The sequence below is a fragment of the Cherax quadricarinatus genome, chromosome 8 (assembly GCF_038502225.1).
Source record: "Cherax quadricarinatus isolate ZL_2023a chromosome 8, ASM3850222v1, whole genome shotgun sequence".
NCBI lineage: Eukaryota > Metazoa > Arthropoda > Malacostraca > Decapoda > Parastacidae > Cherax > Cherax quadricarinatus.
In genome coordinates, this window is record NC_091299.1 from 22587480 (window position 1) to 22607718 (window position 20239).

The window sequence follows — 20239 nt, forward strand, 5'->3', positions numbered from 1 at the left end:
AGCCACGACCTCTGCAGGATGGCTGTAGGATCTGCAGTAAACTAGCCACGACCTCCGCAGGATGGCTGTAGGATCCGCAGTAAACTAACCACGACCTCCGCAGGATGGCTGTAGGATCCGCAGTAAACTAACCACGACCTCCGCAGGATGGCTGTAGGATCCGCAGTAAACTAACCACAACCTCCGCAGGATGGCTGTAGGATCCGCAGTAAACTAACCACGACCTCCGCAGGATGGCTGTAGGATCCGCAGTAAACTAACCACAACCTCCGCAGGATGGCTGTAGGATCCGCAGTAAACTAACCACGACCTCCGCAGGATGGCTGTAGGATCCGCAGTAAACTAACCACAACCTCCGCAGGATGGCTGTAGGATCCGCAGTAAACTAACCACGACCTCCGCAGGATGGCTGTAGGATCCGCAGTAAACTAACCACAACCTCCGCAGGATGGCTGTAGGATCCGCAGTAAACTAACCACAACCTCCGCAGGATGGCTGTAGGATCCGCAGTAAACTAACCACGACCTCCGCAGGATGGCTGTAGGATCCGCAGTAAACTAACCACAACCTCCGCAGGATGGCTGTAGGATCCGCAGTAAACTAACCACGACCTCCGCAGGATGGCTGTAGGATCCGCAGTAAACTAGCCACGACCTCTGCAGGATGGCTGTAGGATCCGCAGTAAACTAGCCACGACCTCCGCAGGATGGCTGTAGGATCCGCAGTAAACTAACCACGACCTCCGCAGGATGGCTGTAGGATCCGCAGTAAACAAACCACAACCTCCGCAGGATGGCTGTAGGATCCGCAGTAAACTAACCACGACCTCCGCAGGATGGCTGTAGGATCCGCAGTAAACTAACCACGACCTCCGCAGGATGGCTGTAGGATCCGCAGTAAACTAACCACGACCTCTGCAGGATGGCTGTAGGATCCGCAGTAAACTAACCACGACCTCCGCAGGATGGCTGTAGGATCCGCAGTAAACTAACCACGACCTCCGCAGGATGGCTGTAGGATCCGCAGTAAACTAGCCACGACCTCTGCAGGATGGCTGTAGGATCTGCAGTAAACTAGCCACGACCTCCGCAGGATGGCTGTAGGATCCGCAGTAAACTAACCACGACCTCCGCAGGATGGCTGTAGGATCCGCAGTAAACTAGCCACGACCTCTGCAGGATGGCTGTAGGATCCGCAGTAAACTAGCCACGACCTCCGCAGGATGGCTGTAGGATCCGCAGTAAACTAACCACGACCTCCGCAGGATGGCTGTAGGATCCGCAGTAAACTAACCACGACCTCCGCAGGATGGCTGTAGGATCCGCAGTAAACTAACCACAACCTCCGCAGGATGGCTGTAGGATCCGCAGTAAACTAACCACGACCTCCGCAGGATGGCTGTAGGATCCGCAGTAAACTAACCACAACCTCCGCAGGATGGCTGTAGGATCCGCAGTAAACTAACCACGACCTCCGCAGGATGGCTGTAGGATCCGCAGTAAACTAACCACAACCTCCGCAGGATGGCTGTAGGATCCGCAGTAAACTAACCACGACCTCCGCAGGATGGCTGTAGGATCCGCAGTAAACTAACCACAACCTCCGCAGGATGGCTGTAGGATCCGCAGTAAACTAACCACAACCTCCGCAGGATGGCTGTAGGATCCGCAGTAAACTAACCACGACCTCCGCAGGATGGCTGTAGGATCCGCAGTAAACTAACCACAACCTCCGCAGGATGGCTGTAGGATCCGCAGTAAACTAACCACGACCTCCGCAGGATGGCTGTAGGATCCGCAGTAAACTAACCACGACCTCCGCAGGATGGCTGTAGGATCCGCAGTAAACTAACCACGACCTCCGCAGATAGACATCTAAAGCACAAAATGTTAGCCGCGACTGTCCAGTGTTGTAGGTGATGCTACTACTGTTGTTGTTGTTGTTGGTATTATTATTGACGTTGCTGTTGTTGTCTCCCTCCTACTACACTTACCATCTCGTTAACAACCAGGTTTTTCTGTTGTTGTTGCTGTTACTGACTCGTTACCGGCGTGGTTTTTACTGTTGCAGATGGTTAAACGTCAGTGAGTCTTCACGGCCCCTCCAACCTTATTCTCGCTTCCCTCCATGTTTACCTCCTTTCTCTACCCTTCCCCTACATTATTGTCGCTTTTTGCTCTTCCCAGCTATTACTGGTATCTCCTCCTTCACGCCATTATTTAGGAATGTAAGTTCATGTTTAAATTCGCATTTGTGGTACCTGGAGTATACCTGGAGTGGGTTTTGGGGGTCATTGCCCCCCGCGGCCCGGTCTGAGACCAGGTCTTCTAAGAAAATTGTTGATAATGTTTAGGCTCGCAACCGAAGGAAACCTGGTTCAATCTCCAGGTGAGGAGAGACATTAGGGTAAGCCTCGTGTTGCCTTCATTCAGCAGAGAACTGAACCTAACCTCCCCAACCTTGAGTTAATCCTGATTACCTACCATTCCCTAAGCTATAATAATAATAATAATAATAATAATAATAATAATAATAATAATAATAATAATAATAATAATAATAATTATTATAATAATAATAATAATAATAATAATAATAATAATAATAATAATAATAATTATAATAATAATAATAATAATAATAATTATAATAATAATAATAATAATAATAATAATAATAATTATAATAATAATAATAATAATAATAATAATAATAATAATAATTATAATAATAATAATAATAATAATAATTATAATAATAATAATAATTATAATAATAATAATAATAATAATAATTATAATAATAATAATAATAATAATAATAATAATAATAATAATAATAATAATAATAATAATAATAATAATAATAATAATAATAATAATTATAATAATAATAATAATAATAATAATTATAATAATAATTATAATAATAAAAATTGTATTAGTAGTGGTAGTAGCAGTACAAGGTACTGGTACTACCACTACTGCTACTAGTGTGACCAGTAACTAGTGTTGCTACAGCTAGTGTGGAGGACCGTCAGTTTCTGCTAGTTCACATAGGCTGCTATTAAGAACATCACCGCTTCTAGTATGATGCTAGAGTGACCAGTGTGCTGGGTGTGTGGACTCATGCTAGTGACCAGTGTGCTGGGTGTGTGGACTCATGCTAGTGACCAGTGTGCTGGGTGTGTGGACTCATGCTAGTGACCAGTGTGCTGGGTGTGTGGACTCATGCTAGTGACCAGTGTGCTGGGTGTGTGGACTCATGCTAGTGACCAGTGTGCTGGGTGTGTGGACTCATGCTAGAGTGACCAGTGTGCTGGGTGTGTGGACTCATGCTAGTGACCAGTGTGCTGGGTGTGTGGACTCATGCTACAGTGACCAGTGTGCTGAGTGTGTGGACTCATGCTACAGTGACCAGTGTGCTGAGTGTGTGGACTCATGCTAGAGATCAGAGTGGGTGTGTGGACTCATGCTGGTGACCAGTGTGCTGGGTGTGTGGACTCATGCTAGTGACCAGTGTGCTGGGTGTGTGGACTCATGCTAGTGACCAGTGTGCTGGGTGTGTGGACTCATGCTACAGTGACCAGTGTGCTGAGTGTGTGGACTCATGCTACAGTGACCAGTGTGCTGAGTGTGTGGACTCATGCTAGAGATCAGAGTGGGTGTGTGGACTCATGCTAGTGACCAGTGTGCTGGGTGTGTGGACTCATGCTACAGTGACCAGTGTGCTGGGTGTGTGGACTCATGCTACAGTGACCAGTGTGCTGAGTGTGTGGACTCATGCTAGAGATCAGAGTGGGTGTGTGGACTCATGCTAGTGATCAGTGTGCTGGGTGTGTAGACTCATACTAGAGTGACCAGTGTGCTGGGTGTGTGGACTCATGTTAGTGACCAGTGTGCTGGGTGTGTGGACTCATGCTAGTGATCAGTGTGCTGGGTGTGTGGACTCATGCTAGAGTGACCAGTGTGCTGGGTGTGTGGACTCATGCTAGAGTGACCAGTGTGCTGGGTGTGTGGACTCATGCTACAGTGACCAGTGTGCTGGGTGTGTGGACTCATGCTAGTGACCAGTGTGCTGGGTGTGTGGACTCATGCTAGAGTGACCAGTGTGCTGGGTGTGTGGACTCATGCTAGTGACCAGTGCGCTGGGTGTGTGGACTCATGCTAGAGTGACCAGTGTGCTGGGTGTGTGGACTCATGCTAGAGTGACCAGTGTGCTGGGTGTGTGGACTCATGCTACAGTGACCAGTGTGCTGGGTGTGTGGACTCATGCTAGTGACCAGTGTGCTGGGTGTGTGGACTCATGCTAGAGTGACCAGTGTGCTGGGTGTGTGGACTCATGCTACAGTGACCAGTGTGCTGGGTGTGTGGACTCATGCTAGTGACCAGTGTGCTGGGTGTGTGGACTCATGCTAGAGTGACCAGTGTGCTGGGTGTGTGGACTCATGCTACAGTGACCAGTGTGCTGGGTGTGTGGACTCATGCTAGTGACCAGTGTGCTGGGTGTGTGGACTCATGCTAGTGACCAGTGTGCTGGGTGTGTGGACTCATGCTAGTGACCAGTGTGCTGGGTGTGTGGGCTCATGCTAGAGTGACCAGTGTGCTGGGTGTGTGGACTCATGCTATAGTGACCAGTGTGCTGGGTATGTGGACTCATGCTAGTGACCAGTTTGCTGGGTGTGTGGACTCATCCTAGAGTGACCAGTGTGCTGGGTGTGTGGACTCATGCCAGAGTGACCAGTGTGCTGGGTGTGTGGACTCATGCTAGAGTGACCAGTGTGCTGGGTGTGTGGACTCATCCTAGAGTGACCAGTGTGCTGGGTGTGTGGACTCATGCTAGAGTGACCAGTGTGCTGGGTGTGTGGACTCATGCTAGAGTGACCAGTGTGCTGGGTGTGTGGACTCATGCTAGTGATCAGTGTGCTGGGTGTGTGGACTCATGCTAGTGATCAGTGTGCTGGGTGTGTGGACTCATGCTAGTGATCAGTGTGCTGGGTGTGTGGACTCATGCTAGTGATCAGTGTGCTGGGAGTGTGGACTCATGCTAGTGATCAGTGTGCTGGGAGTGTGGACTCATGCTAGTGATCAGTGTGCTGGGTGTGTGGACTCATGCTAGTGATCAGTGTGCTGGGAGTGTGGACTCATGCTAGTGATCAGTGTGCTGGGTGTGTGGACTCATGCTAGAGATCAGTGTGCTGGGTGTGTGGACTCATGCTAGAGTGACCAGTGTGCTGGGTGTGTGGACTCATGCTAGTGATCAGTGTGCTGGGAGTGTGGACTCATGCTAGTGATCAGTGTGCTGGGTGTGTGGACTCATGCTAGTGATCAGTGTGCTGGGTGTGTGGACTCATGCTAGTGATCAGTGTGCTGGGAGTGTGGACTCATGCTAGAGATCAGTGTGCTGGGTGTGTGGACTCATGCTAGTGATCAGTGTGCTGGGTGTGTGGACTCATGCTAGAGTGACCAGTGTGCTGGGTGTGTGGACTCATGCTAGTGATCAGTGTGCTGGGTGTGTGGACTCATGCTAGAGTGACCAGTGTGCTGGGTGTGTGGACTCATGCTAGTGATCAGTGTGCTGGGTGTGTAGACTCATGCTAGAGATCAGTGTGCTGGGTGTGTGGACTCATGCTAGTGATCAGTGTGCTGGGTGTGTGAACTCATGCTAGAGTGACCAGTGTGCTGGGTGTGTGGACTCATGCTAGTGATCAGTGTGCTGGGAGTGTAGACTCATGCTAGAGTGACCAGTGTGCTGGGTGTGTGGACTCATGCTAGTGACCAGTGTGCTGGGTGTGTGGACTCATGCTAGTGACCAGTGTGCTGGGTGTGTGGACTCATGCTAGAGTGACCAGTGTGCTGGGTGTGTGGACTCATGCTAGAGTGACCAGTGTGCTGGGTGTGTGGACTCATGCTAGTGATCAGTGTGCTGGGTGTGTGGACTCATGCTAGTGATCAGTGTGCTGGGAGTGTGGACTCATGCTAGTGATCAGTGTGCTGGGTGTGTGGACTCATGCTAGTGACCAGTGTGCTGGGTGTGTGGACTCATGCTAGTGATCAGTGTGCTGGGAGTGTGGACTCATGCTAGAGATCAGTGTGCTGGGTGTGTGGACTCATGCTAGTGATCAGTGTGCTGGGTGTGTGGACTCATGCTAGAGTGACCAGTGTGCTGGGTGTGTGGACTCATGCTAGTGATCAGTGTGCTGGGTGTGTGGACTCATGCTAGAGTGACCAGTGTGCTGGGTGTGTGGACTCATGCTAGTGATCAGTGTGCTGGGAGTGTAGACTCATGCTTGAGTGATCAGTGTGCTGGGTGTGTGGACTCATGCTAGTGATCAGTGTGCTGGGTGTGTGGACTCATGCTAGAGTGACCAGTGTGCTGGGTGTGTGGACTCATGCTAGTGATCAGTGTGCTGGGAGTGTAGACTCATGCTAGAGTGACCAGTGTGCTGGGTGTGTGGACTCATGCTACAGTGACCAGTGTGCTGGGTGTGTGGACTCATGCTGCAGTGACAAGTGTGCTGGGTGTGTGGACTCATGCTAGTGATCAGTGTGCTGGGTGTGTGGACTCATGCTACAGTGACCAGTGTGCTGGGTGTGTGGACTCATGCTACAGTGACCAGTGTGCTGGGTGTGTGGACTCATGCTAGAGTGACCAGTGTGCTGGGTGTGTGGACTCATGCTAGAGTGACCAGTGTGCTTGGTGTGTGGACTCATGCTAGAGTGACCAGTGTGCTGGGTGTGTGGACTCATGCTACAGTGACCAGTGTGCTGGGTGTGTGGACTCATGCTACAGTGACCAGTGTGCTGGGTGTGTGGACTCATGCTAGTGACCAGTGTGCTGGGTGTGTGGACTCATGCTAGAGTGACCAGTGTGCTGGGTGTGTGGACTCATGCTAGAGTGACCAGTGTGCTGGGTGTGTGGAATCATGTTAGTGACCAGTGTGCTGGGTGTGTGGACTCATGCTAGTGACCAGTGTGCTGGGTGTGTGGACTCATGCTAGTGACCAGTGTGCTGGGTGTGTGGACTCATGCTAGTGACCAGTGTGCTGGGTGTGTGGACTCATGCTAGTGACCAGTGTGCTGGGTGTGTGGACTCATGCTAGTGACCAGTGTGCTGGGTGTGTGGACTCATGCTAGAGTGACCAGTGTGCTGGGTGTGTAGACTCATGCTAGAGTGACCAGTGTCCTGGGTGTGTGGACTCATGCTAGAGTGACCAGTGTGCTGGGTGTGTAGACTCATGCTACAGTGACCAGTGTGCTGGGTGTGTGGACTCATGATACAGTGACCAGTGTGCTGGGTGTGTGGACTCATGATACAGTGACCAGTGTGCTGGGTGTGTGGACTCATGCTACAGTGACCAGTGTGCTATGTGTGTGGAGTCATGCTACAGTGACCAGTGTGCTGGGTATGTGGACTCATGCTAGAGTGACCAGTGTGCTGGGTGTGTGGACTCATGCTAGAGTGACCAATGTGCTTGGTGTGTGGACTCATGCTAGAGTGACAAGTGTGCTTGGTGTTCGGACTCATGCTACAGTGACCAGTGTGCTGGGTGTGTGGACTCATGCTAGTGATCAGTGTGCTGGGTGTGTGGACTCATGCTAGAGTGACCAGTGTGCTGGGTGTGTGGACTCATGCTGAGTGACCAGTGTGCTGGGTGTGTGGACTCATGCTAGAGTGACCAGTGTGCTGGGTGTGTGGATTCATGCTAGAGTGACCAGTGTGCTGGGTGTGTGGACTCATGCTAGAGTGACCAGTGTGCTGGGTGTGTGGACTCATGCTACAGTGACCAGTGTGCTGGGTGTGTGGACTCATGCTACAGTGACCAGTGTGCTGGGTGTGTGGACTCATGCTAGTGACCAGTGTGCTGGGTGTGTGGACTCATGCTAGAGTGACCAGTGTGCTGGGTGTGTGGACTCATGCTAGAGTGACCAGTGTGCTGGGTGTGTGGAATCATGTTAGTGACCAGTGTGCTGGGTGTGTGGACTCATGCTAGTGACCAGTGTGCTGGGTGTGTGGACTCATGCTAGTGACCAGTGTGCTGGGTGTGTGGACTCATGCTAGTGACCAGTGTGCTGGGTGTGTGGACTCATGCTAGTGACCAGTGTGCTGGGTGTGTGGACTCATGCTAGTGACCAGTGTGCTGGGTGTGTGGACTCATGCTAGAGTGACCAGTGTGCTGGGTGTGTAGACTCATGCTAGAGTGACCAGTGTGCTGGGTGTGTGGACTCATGCTAGAGTGACCAGTGTGCTGGGTGTGTAGACTCATGCTACAGTGACCAGTGTGCTGGGTGTGTGGACTCATGATACAGTGACCAGTGTGCTGGGTGTGTGGACTCATGATACAGTGACCAGTGTGCTGGGTGTGTGGACTCATGCTACAGTGACCAGTGTGCTATGTGTGTGGAGTCATGCTACAGTGACCAGTGTGCTGGGTATGTGGACTCATGCTAGAGTGACCAGTGTGCTGGGTGTGTGGACTCATGCTAGAGTGACCAATGTGCTTGGTGTGTGGACTCCTGCTAGAGTGACAAGTGTGCTTGGTGTTCGGACTCATGCTACAGTGACCAGTGTGCTGGGTGTGTGGACTCATGCTACAGTGACCAGTGTGCTGGGTGTGTGGACTCATGCTAGAGTGACCAGTGTGCTGAGTGTGTGGACTCATGCTAGTGACCAGTGTGCTGGGTGTGTGGACTCATGCTATAGTGACCAGTGTGCTGGGTGTGTGGACTCGTGCTATAGTGACCAGTGTGCTGGGTGTGTGGACTCATGCTAGAGTGACCAGTGTGCTGGGTGTGTGGACTCATGCTACAGTGACCAGTGTGCTGGGTGTTTGGACTCATGCTAGAGTGACCAGTGTGCTTGGTGTGTGGACTCATGCTAGAGTGACCAGTGTGCTGGGTGTGTGGACTCATGCTAGAGTGACCAGTGTGCTGGGTGTGTGGACTCATGCTAGAGTGACCAGTGTGCTGGGTGTGTGGACTCATGCTAGCGTGACCAGTGTGCTGGGTGTGTGGACTCATGCTACAGTGACCAGAGTGCTGGGTGTGTGGACTCATGCTACAGTGACCAGTGTGCTGGGTGTATGGACTCATGCTACATTGACCAGTGTGCTGGGTGTGTGGACTCATGCTAGAGTGACCAGTGTGCTGGGTGCATGGACTCATGCTAGAGTGACCAGTGTGCTGGGTGTGTGGACTCATGCTACAGTGACCAGTGTGCTGGGTGTGTGGAGTCATGCTAGAGTGACCAGTGTGCTGGGTGTGTAGACTCGTGCTAGAGTGACCAGTGTGCTGGGTGCGTGGACTCATGCTAGAGTGACCAGTGTGCTGGGTGTGTGGACTCATGCTACAGTGACCAGTGTGCTGGGTGTGTGGACTCATGCTAGAGTGACCAGTGTGCTGGGTGTGTGGACTCATGCTAGAGTGACCAGTGTGCTGGGTGTGTGGACTCATGCTACAGTGACCAGTGTGCTGGGTGTGTGGACTCATGCTAGAGTGACCAGTGTGCTTGGTGTGTGGACTCATGCTAGAGTGACCAGTGTGCTGGGTGTGTGGACTCATGCTAGAGTGACCAGTGTGCTGGGTGTGTGGACTCATGCTAGAGTGACCAGTGTGCTGGGTGTGTGGACTCATGCTAGCGTGACCAGTGTGCTGGGTGTGTGGACTCATGCTAGTGACCAGAGTACTGGGTGTGTGGACTCATGTTAGAGTGACCAGTGTGCTGGGTCACTAAAATAGCTTCAGGAAACCTTTCATCCCTAAAATAGAGAACAAACTCTCAGTATACTGCATACATGATGATACAATTCTCCGTGTATATAGTATTAGCTCGTCTGTGTACCTAGTCTGCTTATTCCTGTATTTGAGCAGATACATCCTCCAGTGTTTAAGAATGAGAATATCAGCTTTGCTCATGTAGACAACGTTACAGCTATGATACAGATATATATATATATATATATATATATATATATATATATATATATATATATATATATATATATATATATATATATATATAGAGGGAGGTACCACCTCTATAACTGTCCTAGGGACCCTTATCCTCAGAGAAAAGAATAAACTTACTTTAGGGAAAATTCAAGGTTCTCCCTGAAGCTGTTTAAGAATTTTCTCCTACCACCCCCTATATTTCAAGTATGTTTTATTTAAAGACAAAATACATTGGCCAAACATTCACAAAAATACAACAGAAAGTAAAACAACATAGGTAACTCAGAGCTACACCTCGAATACTTCGTCCAGCTCCCCTGCGGTGGGCCGCGTGCCTAGAATGCTGCAGGCATTTCCTCTCTGGATTGCAACACTGAGTCTCTGAAAGAGGAAGCTGGTCGCCCTGTGGTCCTTGGTTTCTATGATGAGCTTTTCACCCAGCTCTTTGAGGAACTTTAGAGCACACTTGCCCCATGCTCCAAGGGTCTCCGACCCTATTGGAATGAAGTTATAGCAAGGGGGAAGGTCTTCATATTTTCGGATCTTCTGGGTGTCCCTGTGGCTGGCAGCTCCACCCCCTTCCACTACGGAGTATGGCAAGTAGGTGTCTGCCAATGTGGCAGCACAGGTGTGATCCCAGGCAACCTGCTTTCCATCCTTCCAGGGTAGCATAGTGGCTCCATCAGGACGCTTTTGACTTCCATCAGACCTCTGTACTTGGGGTTCCCGTTGAGCTGGGCAACGGGCTGTGGCAAGGCTTCTCTTTATTATGTCATTGACCTCCTCATGTCTGGCATACTTCCCTTCTGCTGTGTGACACACGAGACCATGAAGACCGAATTGATCAGCTGTCGCCCTGCCGCAAATACACCTATGTTCGGTGAGGATGGGGGCGGCTAGGCGAAGAGCAACACCAATCCGAATGGCCTGTGGGTCGAGACGGGTGCCCAGGGAGGAATTGGGAACAGCTAACAGGAAATCTCCTGAGTGTGGTGCCTTCACTGCCAGGAGACGAGCTTTGTTCTTTTCTGAAGCATTGGAGAGCATTGTGTTGGCGATTTTTTCCATGCTCGGTTTATCCCAGTGGGACTGTTTGTGCTGTTTGGGAGGAGCTGGAGGAGTCTGTAAGGGTGTCCCACCGAATCGCTGCTTCAGTAAACCTGGGGTCTTGAGCTCCTACCACGTCTCTCAAGCGTTCAGGCACTATCTTCTTGACTAATGCACTGGAAGCCGAACACGAAGACAGAAAAGCAGGTAAAGCAACATGCGTTGCTTTACGCACCCCTATACCTCCCAGTCACACTGGGAGGGTTGCCTGATCCCATTGCTCATCCTCTAGTGACAGGTTCAGTGCCTTCTTAGAAGTTGATCTCAGGTGTGTGTCATATTCATCGAGTGTTGGGTTGTCAAAAGAGGGTGCACACCTCAAGAAGTAAGTGAGTCTTGGCATAGTAAGACACCTTGTGAGGAGATACAGAGCATCATGGGCATCAAGATCGCTTATTCTCTCCTCCATTCTCATCAAGTCATTCAATTTGTCCCTGAGGACAGTGTCGATGGCCTGGTGACCCAGCGGTGCCAGCGGAGTTGTAGTTGAGACTTCTGGGAGGATTCCTCGCACAGCATTGATTATTTCCTGGTTTGCTGTGATGATTTCACACTTGGAGGGATTGAGGATGAGTCCCAAGTCTTCTCCCTGTGTTTTCACCAGTTGTAGGTCCCCCACCAGGTCTCAGTAGTAGTACCAGTTCCTAGTAACCAGTTACCAGTAACCAGTGTACCAGTAGATGACTCACTACCAACCATCTGTGTGAATCATTGACTGTATTCATATTGCTGCTGACCATAGCAGGATTTCAACCACCCTCACCCGTAGGCACTCATGAGTCAGTCAAGATAGAGAGCAGAGAGAGGCAGGTCGGCTGTTGGCGCTTTCCATACTTCCCGTTATATATTATACGTACTACCAGCCTACATGAGTATTCTTACCCTATCCACATATTGAAAACCCACATGACAAATGGTGGCACCGGTGTGGGCGTGGATTAAGGGTATTTCAAGACATTAGAAGACTGTTTGTGGGGAGCCAGCAGGTCAAAGGTGAACTGTCCGCCACCTCCAGCTACTCGCTACCCTCACTCAGCCACCACCCTGTGTTCTCCAGCCTGCAAGCCTGTTGCAGCCGTTTTTCAAGCTTCCTGGCTTAGTTCGTGTGCTAATTGCTTCAATCTCCGAGGGGTTGACCCGGATTTTAAAATTAAGCCAGTCAGTAAGCCAGACTGTGGAAGTGAACGCTAGTCAGCCTGCCTCAGCCTACCATCCAGCCTGTCTCCTGTCATCCACCTGCTCCTTCATGCTGTGTGCATCGTTACACGTCTTCCAGTCAGCCATTCTCGTGGGTTAAGCCAGTCAGTCAACCCAGCTTCTAACCCAGCTGAGAGAGAGAAGTAAGCCAAGCAAGTTCCTCTGAAGTATTGTTTCATATATCGCTTGTGCTTGGATGCTGGTAAGAGTGGTCTTCATCATCCCTGTGGCATTGTGATTTAGTTAAGCCACCTTGTGCATGGTGAGAAGTGCGTGGCAGTGAGAGCGCACAGGGCCAGCTTGTCCCGCTGCCCCCACCACCACCCGCCACCCACCTCATCTACCTGTGGGGTTTTTCTGTACCGGGTCCTAGTACTGTTTTGGCTCACATAATTGGTCAAGATATTGTAGCTGAGCGCCAACGATAAAGCCAGTTATGTGAGTTCACCTAGAAAGCGCATTTCTTCACGACGACAGTGTGAGTGTACGAGGCGTCATCACCACACAGGACGTCTTCCCCTCATCACCAGTCATCCCGTCTTCTACTCCAGACTTCAGTGATAATTTTCTAGAGACATTTTCCTGCATTTAAAGACATTTGCGTGTGTGAGACATTTACAGTGAGTTTCTTGTGTACTCTAAGCTTTGTGTTTTCAGTGTAGACTCAGTGTTTCTTTGACTCATTATTTTTTGTAATATTTTTCCGTGTTATCGCTCATCTCATATTTTTTTCTGTGTGTCTTTTTTTTATGCTACTCTCTGTCTGTAGTAAGTATAATTGTGTAGTGTACCAGTCAGTCAGTCCGTGTGAAGTAATTCATTCATTTTTTATTTTGTATTCTTTCAGCATTGTATTCTCCAGTATTTGTTGTCTACTAAATTATCCATTTATTTCTATGTGTGTCTTTTTTCGTATGCCAGCAGTGTCTCATTCTCTGATCTTTTCGCAGACTTGTGTACCATTATTTTTGCCAGCAATTTTTGTCGTATCAGTCACAGCAAGATTTTGTTGTAAGAATATACAAAAAAAGAAAAATGAATAAGTGAATATGTTGTGTGTGCCCCGCCACTTGTAAGTGTTGTGTACCCCGCCACTTGTAAGTGTTGTGTGCCCCACCACTTGTAAGTGTTACACTTCCAGTTTTGTTTCTTGTTTTATTTTTATTCATATTTTTCATATTTCTTCGAACAAATTCACTCTTAGTGTAATTTCAATTTCTTTTTTAACGTAAAGTGTTTTCTTTACTCTGTTTGAGTAAATTGTTTTATTATTTAATCAACATTTTCCCAGAGTAACTTTATTACTGCATTGATTATTTCTGTGTCTTATTTTGTTGCACTTGTTCTGCAGTGAATTATTTTCTTTTATTGTTTTTATGCATTATTATTCTCAGTTCATTATTGTTTGAGTCTTGTTTTTCATTTTATTATTTTTCCTGTCATTGTCTTTGTATTATATTTTAATTTTGTTTATGCATTCTTAGAAAATATTTAAATTCCCCAGTTATCTCTCGTTGCATACAATTTAGTGATTTTATTTTATACTTTTTACATTTATTTACAATTTTATTAGTTAATTTCTTTAGTAGCAAGAGTACAGACAGCTCATTTTGCATTTAATTCAGTCTCCAGTAATATTTTTTACTTGTAAATGTAAATGTAAATTTTTTATCTTGTCCAGCAGTCCTTTACATTGAGTTGTCCTTCCTCTTGCAGTGTATCTTAGACATTTTTTTTTATTACTTCTGCAGAATTAGTTGCATCTCTTTTATTTTAAATTTTAGCATTTTTTATCATTTATTATTGTTCATTATTTTTGTCTTATTTGTTCTTGTGCAACTTCTTTGCCATTATGTCTCACATACCGTCAAGTGATACTTTAGTGAATGTCGACACTCAGATCTCTCAGGCTACTGCTGCTCCTGTCATCAGTCCTCACAGTTCCTTATGGACTGACAGACCGACCCAGACACTGAGATACTATAGTTTTACTCGTGATTCCCTTGATGCATTACCTTTATTCAATGGCCATGTACATAGTCTTGAAGCATGGTTTACTGCCATTCGTTCTCGTGTTACTGCTCTAGTTGAAGGTCTTCCTTCAGAGGAAAGTCTTATCAGAATTGCGAAAGAAGCTTTTCATCGATCCCCTGCTGCTGTTCACGTTGTTGATCTCCTTGAAATGCGAGACTTCAGGAATCTTACTAAGTGGTCACAATATGAGGAACTGATTCGTTCTTTCCTTGTACCAGTAAAAACAGCGGATCCATATGTCGTTCTTAGGGAACTAGTGAATGCTACACCCATGACTAATGAATCGTTGAGTGCATTTGCTGTTAGATTAGAAAAACTTGTATCATCATTTATCAATGCTGTCCAGTCCTCAGCTTTTGTCCCTGACGAGGATAAAACATCCACAGCATCGTTTGCTAAAATAGCAGCTTTTGGAGCAATCAAAGAACTAATGCTGCCTGCTTCCGTGTGTGCTTATGAGGCTAATCCTCCTACTGTGACGATGGAACCACTTACAGCCCTAAATCATGTACGTTCCTTGCATCCCCAGGGTACTTTCCCATGTATCAAAAGTAATTTCACACCTATGCCTCAGTCTGCACCACCTCTTGTTTGCGCCACAGCGACAAATCGTGGTCGTCAACCATCTCGGCGATCACCAAGGACCAGTGTACAGAGTCATTATAAACCTCGTAGTATTCATAGTACATTCAGCAACCATAGTCAGAGGACTTGTTACAACTGTGGTTTCCGTGGCCATATTGCAATTAATTGTCCTGATAGTTACCCTAAGAGGTGTCGTACTGATGATGAGTACCAGTCAGATCTTCCCTACTGTACTTATCATAGAATACATGGATATGACACATCTGAGTGCAATGCTCTCTACAACCTTCAGTACTCTAGGTCTTTCCGTGGCCATTCCAACCGCAGAACCCGTAGAGGAAACAGATGTCGTGGTTCTCAAACTAACCAGAACCAGGCTCATTCTTCCAATTCGGGGGAATTCGAGCGCCCCAGTCAAACTGTCCCATGGTGACAGTAGGTGATAATGAGTACACCATACCCATTCACAATTCCTTTGAAGCCTTAAGCAGTCTCGAGAATGACAATCCTGCTGATGATGTTGCTTCACACGTCTCTGACGTAGATGATTTTGGGGATGAAGTGGAACAAATCTTTGCTGATGACAATCCACCTTTTTGTTTGCACATAACTTCCAATGCAACCATAGGCCCTATAGTGCAAGCATCTGTTCATAATGCACCCGTTCATTTGTTCATGGACTCTGGTGTGCAAGTCAATATTATCAGGTCTAGTTTGTTTAGGGATAAGCAGTTACGACATGTCCTTCTCGTAGAACCGACTCATGTGTCCTCCCTTAGTGGAGTAGCTGGTTCTCACCTGCGTGTCCGAGGTCGGACTTCCCTCACTTTTTCTATCCAAGGTAGAGACTTCACTGCTTCCTTCCTTGTTGTCGACCAGATTACTTTCCCTGGTGACCTTCTACTGGGATTTGCTTCCTTGCGAGACTTACGCATTGTGCTCGACCCTTATCGATGGCATGCCCAAATTGATGACTTGATCGTACCATTTTGGGGTTACCAGCTTGGATCCGAGATCTGCCATACTGCCGCAGAGTACGACATTCGAATTAAGTCTTTACAGGCCAGTGCATTTTCCAGTAGCGTACCCAAGCGGTCAGGCACTGATGATCCTGTCACTCCTGTCTGTGTTCCTGCAACTTCAGATTTGCAAGATAGTGTCCAGTTACCTCAAGTGTCCGAGGACGCTCTGACCTTGAGTGCTGAGCCTATCCCTGCAATGTCTGCTAGTTCAAGTAGTTTCTCCACAGGGGACGCCTTGTCGGAAAACAATTACTTGCAACTAGTAATGCCATCTCTTGTTGATGTCACATGCTGTCTGCAGAAAGACGTTTCTGTCGCAGCTAGTGCCCTCACTAGAGTGTCTGTTGTTGTTCCTAGTGTTCCAGATGGTGATAACATCCTAGTTGACAGTGATTCTTGCAAAGTAAAAGGTCTATTTGTTGAACCATCCTTACATGTTGTAAGAGATAGTACGATCCATTTCTTCCTAGCTAACACTTCTGGTCACAGTGTTCGTCTCAGAGCAAATACCAATCTTGTTGACCTTGTTCACTATCCTTACCCTGTTCAGGTAGAGGATGAGTTGTCACCTGACCAGTGGGTCGGTGCTATTTCTACCGGGGAGACCTCATCCACTTCACTGGATCAATCTGTTCCACCAGTTGAGGAGAAAGACTTAGCTCCCACTGACTTCCCAGATGAAGTCAAGTGTTTGTTGACTCTGTTGAACAAACGTCGTAAAGCCATTGCCTTACCAGGTGAGAAGATGGGTATAACGAACTTATTGTCCCATCATATTCCACTTGAACCTGCATACAGAATGCCTCATTCACAAGTTGCTGTTGCAGAAGAATTGATCAATCAAATGCTTGATGATGGAGTTATTGCACCTAGCAATTCACCTTGGAATGCTCCCTTGATCCTAGTACCTAAGAAGGATGGTACTTGGCGCCCAGTGATTAGGAAGTTAAATGCGAAAACTATCCCAGATCGCTTCCCACTTCCTGTACTGGGTGATCTTTTACGTAACATCGGAGATAACAAAGTCTTTTCAACCCTGGATTTGTTACAAGGGTTTTGGCAAGTCCCTCTTCACGAGGACAGCCAAGAGCTAACTGCATTCTCCACTCCTACAGGTCATTATCACTTCCTCCGTATGGCGTTTGGATTACAATCCTCCCCTATCACGTTCTCAAGGCTAATGACTAATATCTTTAGAGGTCTCATAGGTAATGCACTTATGGAGTACTTAGATGACGTAATCGTCATGTCTAAAGACGTGGATACACACTTGAAGAGACTTGATGTAGTACTTGGTAAGCTTGAAGAAGCCAATTTAAAGATCAAACTGTCTAAATGTCAATTTTTCAGATCAGAAATTAAGTTTCTTGGTCACGTAGTCACTCCTAGAGGGGTTACGACTGACCAAAGTAAAGTAACTGCAGTACTAAATTTTCCAACACCCAAAACTGCTGATGCCGTAAGATCCTTTGTGGGCTTAGCAGGTTTTTATAGATCTTTCATTGCCAATTTTTCTTCCATAGCTGCTCCTCTAACTGAGTTGCTTAAGAAAGATGCTCCTTTTGTTTGGACCTTCCGTCAAGAAAGAGCATTCCAAACTCTAAAAGAAAAACTAACATCTGCTCCAATTTTGAAATTTCCAGATTTTTCTAAGCCCTTCTATCTGACAACTGATGCTAGTTCTATTGGCATAGGTGCCGTACTAGCTCAGAAGACTGATGGCAAGTACAACGCAGTTGCATTTGCTAGCCGAGTCCTTACGAAGGCTGAACATAATTATACAGTAACTGAGCAAAAAGCTTTAGCAATAGTATGGTCTTTAAAGCACTTCCGAGACATTATTTATCAGTACTCTGTTCATGTCTTGACAGACCATGCTCCACTGATACCTTTATTCCAGAACAAACAACCTACTGGAAGGTTAGCCAGATGGACCTTGACTATCCAAGAGTTCAATCCCACCTTTGAACACTTACCTGGCAAGTCAAATGTAGTCGCAGATGCCTTATCGCGACATGTTAGTATAGTAACTGCAGACCCTCCATTTAGTGCTGAAGATGTAAAGCTCTCAGTAGTAGTACCAGTTCCTAGTAACCAGTTACCAGTAACCAGTGTACCAGTAGATGACTCACTACCAACCGTCTGTGTGAATCATTGACTGTATTCATATTGCTGCTGACCATAGCAGGATTTCAACCACCCTCACCCGTAGGCACTCATGAGTCAGTCAAGATAGAGAGCAGAGAGAGGCAGGTCGGCTGTTGGCACTTTCCATACTTCCCGTTATATATTATATGTACTACCAGCCTACATGAGTATTCTTACCCTATCCACGTATCGAAAACCCACATGACACAGGGACTCTTCTGTACCTGCCAGAGTGCCGTCATCCAGGTACCAGATATTGAGCTCACTGTGTAGGCTGGAAGTTAGTTCTCTTACTGCCAAGCAGAAGAGAAGTGGAGCAAGTGGGTCACCCTGCTGAACACCCTCTGATGATTGAATTTCATGTTCTCCAAACAAAAGAATTGAAGGTTTGCTGTAGCCAGCTAAAATGAAGGGAAAAAGACTGGGGAACCGATCCCAAACAGCTGGCAAAACAGCATCTCTCTTCACCATATTAAAGGCATTTCTAAAATCAAGTTTGACTATGGCCTTGTTTTCTGGTAGGTCCCTGATGTAGGCCCTTGCGGCATGAGCTGCAGCTTCACTGCCTTGAGAGACCCCAAAGCCCAGTTGGTGTGGCTGGAGTAAAGTGGCAGCTTCTAGGCGAATGTTTCTCACTGCTGCTTTGGCAACGAGACGGCGAAGAGTGTTTCCAACTGCAATGGGTCTGATTCCCCCATCCCTCTTCTTCAAAGCACATATTGAGGCTCCAAAAAAGAAAGGTTTAATTTCTTCTGGGATTCGCCCAGCCAGGCAATTGACGAAAGTTGTTAACTCAGTGAGAAGAATTGATGCAGATTCACCGAGTACTGGATTTACCATCTCTTTGAGGTGCTGAGGTCGAATTCCAGTGTAACCTCCTGCAGATCCTGCTGGAAATGACGCGATCGCCTTATAGACTTCCGATTCTGGCAAAATTAATTGTTCAGTAATGGGGTCTTCCTTTGGGTTGTCGTTGATGGCTATGGTGTCCCTGGTTGGATGCTTGTCTCTTAGTGCTTGGGCCGTGGTCTCATCCTTGGGGGCTACAGTGTCGTCACTTGTAATTATTCTTATTGCTCCCACTGTGTTACCTTCATCGATTTTTTTGCTAACCTGTGCACAAATTTTCTCGTTTTCAGTGGGACTTTCCTTGGGTCTACCTCTTTGATTCCTGCGATAATGGTACACAAATGGGGCAGTTCTTGGGTAGTTGCACACTGCCTTGATAACTGACGTGGTTAGCAGTTTGCCTCGTCTTTCAGGAACTGCAAGACAGACATTGCCGAACAAGAGTAGGTTGCGCCATGCTTGGATGGTGCCTCGGGCTTCTAAGTTGGTGGAACCTCCATTCACCCGCTTAAGGTCTGTGAATTTCCCTGCTGCATATGGGCGAGCCGCTTTAGGGATGTGGGATAGTGTACTGCTAGCAGTGGATTTGAATGCCAGCAGAAGGTTATCGCAAATGACGAGGTTGCCATAGGAATTGTCATCTGCCTGTGGAGGCTGTGGGCTGCTCTCTGCTGGGGGCATATGTGATCCTGCACACCCATTGTGTGCACGAATGCGGCCATCCCTGTTGCGTGCTCGAAACTCTCCACACACCTGACATGTGCCTCTTCTTTCATTGCTTCGAAACTCTCCACACACCTGACATGTGCCTCTTCTTTCATTGTTTCCCTGGCTTTGTGGCTGGCTGGCTTCATCATCTGCCATACCTCAAACTGTGTGGTAAGCCCAGGCTGAAGGGAAAATGGCGCATGGCACATACCGCATGTGGTCCATGGTGGTGGTGGGGGGAGGAGAGGGGTCTCCCGTCCTTGTGGTGGGCAGTGGAAGAAAGGGAGGAGTGGAAGATGTGTGATGAGGCGGAGTAGGGCACTCATTCCCTCCCAGGACAAGTCACTATACACCACAATGCTCTGTGCACATGTTACTATACACCACTATGCTCTGTGCACAGCCCCCACTGTCAACGACACACTGCTATACGCTACACATGCTATGCTCATATATATATTTATATATATATATATATATATATATATATATATATATATATATATATATATATATATATATATATATATATATATATATATATATATATATATATATATATATAAACAGGGTAACAGGCACGAAGCAGTTTTTAAAGCAGCTTCTTAGTCTGGGTTCTACTTTCTTGTGAGAGATGAC